This window comes from Puccinia triticina, chromosome 8A, assembly GCF_026914185.1.
Source record: "Puccinia triticina chromosome 8A, complete sequence".
NCBI lineage: Eukaryota > Fungi > Basidiomycota > Pucciniomycetes > Pucciniales > Pucciniaceae > Puccinia > Puccinia triticina.
Genome location: NC_070565.1, coordinates 7,477,919 through 7,482,606, shown reverse-complemented (window position 1 = coordinate 7,482,606; position 4,688 = coordinate 7,477,919).

Genomic DNA, 4,688 nt, shown 5'->3' with positions numbered 1-4,688 from the left:
TTTGGCTGGAGTCTTTGTATTTGTTTGTTCAGGGAAGATTCTATCAGAAGGCTGTGTTGTTTGGAGGTGGAGTTAGAAGGTATCTATCAGGAGGCTGTGTTGTTTGGAGGTGGAGTTAGAAGGTATCTATCTGAAGGCTGTGTATTTGTTTGTTAGTTTGTATATCATAGATGTTTGGCTGTGGATTTAAAGTGTATCTAGCACAGCAAAGCTGTGTTGTTTGTATTTGTGGCTGTGTAGAAAGGCTGTGTAGGTGAGAACCTCTGCAGCAGAAATCCCTCACAAGGAGCTTCCTGCAGCAGAAATCCGTCATCCTCCAACATAAAAGGAGGGCCTCTCCCCACCATAATTTTCTTTTTCCCCATCAGCCTATAAAGGTTTGGTCACTGTGGTTAGTTTTAGTTTGTAGCAGCCTAGGAAGGTCTGTTTTATTGTGGTTATTAGTAGTGGATTAGTGTAGAGAACTGTAGTGGGTGTTAAGAACAGTAGTAGAACCAACAACCAACCAACCAACAACCAACATCCAACCCATATATATATATATTTACTTTGTAACAGATTATTTATAACAACATAGTGTCAGCAATTTAACATCACAAATTCTTACAACATATATCAAACTTTATCGCACCCACCACGTTAAACCAAGTTACAAAAGATTCACCTCAACTATTGGTGCAAGTGATCTAGGTCAGATAGAGATTACTATACAAAAGTAACAGCTATCTTTGGAATCAGCCACACCATTTAAATATTGATTACAAGACTCTTGGTTATTTGCATAGTACCATCAGAGGGGCAGGTCTTTCAAACCACCCGTAAATTGTAATAGGTTTTCAACCTATTCACAACTTATCTCCCCCTCAACGGAATTTTGATTACCACTCATCCATCCCTTTGGAGTCCCTACACCGGTCATGCAGGTGGTCTGGCCAAACCAGGCATCCAGTCGCGGATTCTGCTAATTCCGCGACTGGACTTTGGCAGAATCACTACTCCGCCAGAAACTAAAATCGTATGACCGGATCCATAAAAATGCGTATTTTTTTATGTAATCAGTTACCCTCACCCCGGTCATGCAGGTGGTCCGGCCAAACCAGGCATCCAGTCGAGGATTCTGCTAATTCCGCGACTGGACTTTGGCAGAATCACTACTCCACCAAAAACATAAATCATATCACTGGATGAATAAAAATGTCTATTTTTTTATATAATCAACTACCCTCACCCCGGTCATGCAGGTGGTCTGGCCAAACCAGGCATCCAGTCGCGGATTCTGCTAATTCCGTGACTGGACTTTGGCAGAATCACTACTCCGCCAAAATCAAAAATCATATCACTGGAGGACTTCCCGTCAACTTTGAATAAATCTGGAATTCCAGATTTTGCAGGGGAATCTGGAATCTGGAACTCTGGATCCCTTCGGGGAGCTTTGGGGACCAAGATTTCCCTGCGAAATCTGAAATCTGGCGGCTCAGATCTGGATTTCCAGATCGACGGGAAGTCCTCCACGGGATCCATAAAAATGTCTATTTTTTTATGTAATCAACCACCCTTACCCCGGTCATGCAGGCGGTCCGGCTAAACCAGGCATCCAGTTGCGGATTCTGCTAATTCCGCGACTGGACTTTGGCAGAATCACTACTCCGCCAAAAACATAAATCATATCACTGGATCCATCAAAATGCCTATTTTTTTATGTAATCAACCACCCTCACCCCGGTCATGCATGTGGTCCGGCCAAACCAGGCATCCAGTCGCGGATTCTGCTAATTCCGCGACTGGACTTTGGCAGAATCACTTCTCCTCCAAAAACATAAATCATGTGTCTATCTCCATAAAAATGTCTATTTTTTTATGTAATCAACCACCCGCACCCCGGTCATGCATGTGGTCCGGCCAAACCAGGCATCCAGTTGCGGATTCTGCTAATTCCGCAACTGGACTTTGGCAGAATCACTACTCCGCCAAAAACATAAATCATATGACTGGATCCATAAAAATGCCTATTTTTTATGTCATCAACCACCCTCACCCTGGTCATCCAGGTGGTCCGGCCAAACCAGGCATCCAGTCGCGGATTCTGCTAATTCCGCAACTGGACTTTGGCAGAATCACTACTCCGCCAAAAACATAAATCATGTGTCTAGCTCCATAAAAATGCCTATTTTTTTTATGTAATCAACCACCCACACCCCGGTCAAGCAGGTGGTCCGGCCAAACCAGGCATCCAGTTGCGGATCTGCTAATTCCGCGACTGGACTTTGGCAGAATCTCTCCTCCGCCAAAAACATAAATCATATGACTGGATCCATAAAAATTTCTACTTTTTATGTCATCAACCACCCTCACCCTGGTCATCCAGGTGGTCCGGCCAAACCAGGCATCCAGTCGCGGATTCTGCTAATTCCGCGACTGGACTTTGGCAGAATCACTACTCCGCCAAAAACATAAATCATATCACTGGATCCATAAAAATGTCTATTCTTTTATGTAATCAACCACCCTTACCCCGGTCATGCAGGTGGTCTGGCCAAACCAGGCATCCAGTCACTGATTCTGCTAATTCCGCGACTGGACTGTAGCAGAATCACTACTCTGCCAAAAACATAAATCATATGAATGGATCCATAAAAATTTCTATTTTTTTATGTAATCAACTACCCTTACCCCGGTCATGCAGGTGGTCCGGCCAAACCAGGCATCCAGTCGAGGATTCTGCTAATTCCGCGACTTGACTTTGGCAGAATCACTACTCCACCAAAAACATAAATCATATCACTGGATCCATAAAAATGCCTATTTTTTTAAGTAATCAACCACCCGCACCCCGGTGTGGTGTTCCATATGCGTGACAATGCCAAAAGCACATTGCAGAAGTATTATAGTATAGGGAGTGTGTAATACAGTGCGGGGGAAGAAGGGAAGAAGGAGCAAGATGGGAGGAGAGGCCTTGACCCCCAACATTGGGAATGGAACAGGTTAGACAGTGGATGCAGAGTGTGTGGAAGAGGATGGAAGATGGCTTGGTTGCATAGCAACACATGACATCATGCAGCGCAGTACATGCATGAAAGTGCTGTGTAGCTCAAGCGCCTCATGCAGCATATATCCCTCATTGTTTGTACGCATAGTACAGCATATGCAGGTAGATAAGCTGTACAGGAAGTGTCTCCCGCAGCATAAATCCCTCATTGTTTGTACATGTAGCACAGCATATGCAGGCAGATAAGCTGTACAGGAAGTGTCTCCTGCAGCATAAATCTCTCATTGTTTGTACATGAAGCACATCATATGCAGGTAGATAAGATGTACAGGAGGCGTCTCCTGCAGCATAAATCCCTCATTGTTTGTAAGGCAGTGCAGCACACGCATGCAGATGCTGTGTAGTTGAGTGTCTCCTGCAGCATAAACCCCTTGTTGTTTGTACATGCAGCGCAGTAAATGCATGAGAGGCTGTGTAGTTGAGATCCCCTGCAGCAATAATCCCTCATGGGGAGCTTCCCTGGAGCAAAAATCCCTCACCCTTCAATATATAAGAAGGCCCTTTCTCCCCTCATCAGACTTTTCCCCATCAGCCTACAGAGGTTTGGTCACAGTGGTTAGTTAGTTACGGTAGTTAGTTAGTGTTGCGATCAGCCTACAGAGGTTTGGTCACAGTGGTTAGTTTAGTTACAGTGGTAGTTTAGTGGTATTTTAGTGGTAGTGGTAGTGGTAGTGGTAGTGTTAAGTTTGAGTCAGTAGTAGTAGTAGTAGTCAGGAGCTCTAGTAGTAATTAAAGTGCCTTATCAAGAGATTGTTAAGGAAGAGATTATTACCAACTTCATCAACAACAATTATAACAAGTAGTAGTAGTGTAGTAGCAACCAGGAGCTCTAGTATTGATTAAAGTGCCTTATCAAGAGATTGCTTAAGGAAGAGATCATTACCAACCTTCTCATCAACAACCCAACATCAACAACAATTGTATTTTACATAATTGATCCCACTGGATTACATTATCCCTCCAGCATCAGAAGTTGTAACAGATCTGCAAGAATAGTGATTTGAGGAATCTAGGTCTGATAGAGATTACTATACAAAAGTAAGATCTATCTTGGAATCAGCCACATCTTTATAAATATTGATTACAAGACTCTTAGTTATTTGCATAGTACCATTAGAGGGGCAGGTCTTTCAAACCACCCGTAAGTTGTAATAGCCTTTCAACCTATTAGCAATTTATTTCCCCCTCAGAGGATATTTTCACCCAATAAACATTTAGTGTCCCACAAGAGTTCCTACACCGGTCATGCATGTGGTCCGGCCAAACCAGGCATCCAGTCGCGGATTCTGCTTATTCCGCGACTGGACTTTGGCAGAATCACTACTCTGCCAAAAACATAAATCATGTGTCTAGCTCCATAAAAATGCCTATTTTTTTAAGTAATCAACCACCCACACCCCGGTCAAGCAGGTGGTCCGGCCAAACCAGGCATCCAGTCGCGGATTCTGCTAATTCCGCGACTGGGCTTTGGCAGAATCACTCCTCCGCCAAAAACATAAATCATATGACTGGATCCATAAAAACGCCTATTTTTTTATTTAATCAACCCCCCGCACCCCGGTCATGCATGTGGTCCGGCCAAACCAGGCATCCAGTCGCGGATTCTGCTTATTCCGCAACTGGACTTTGGCAGAATCACTAC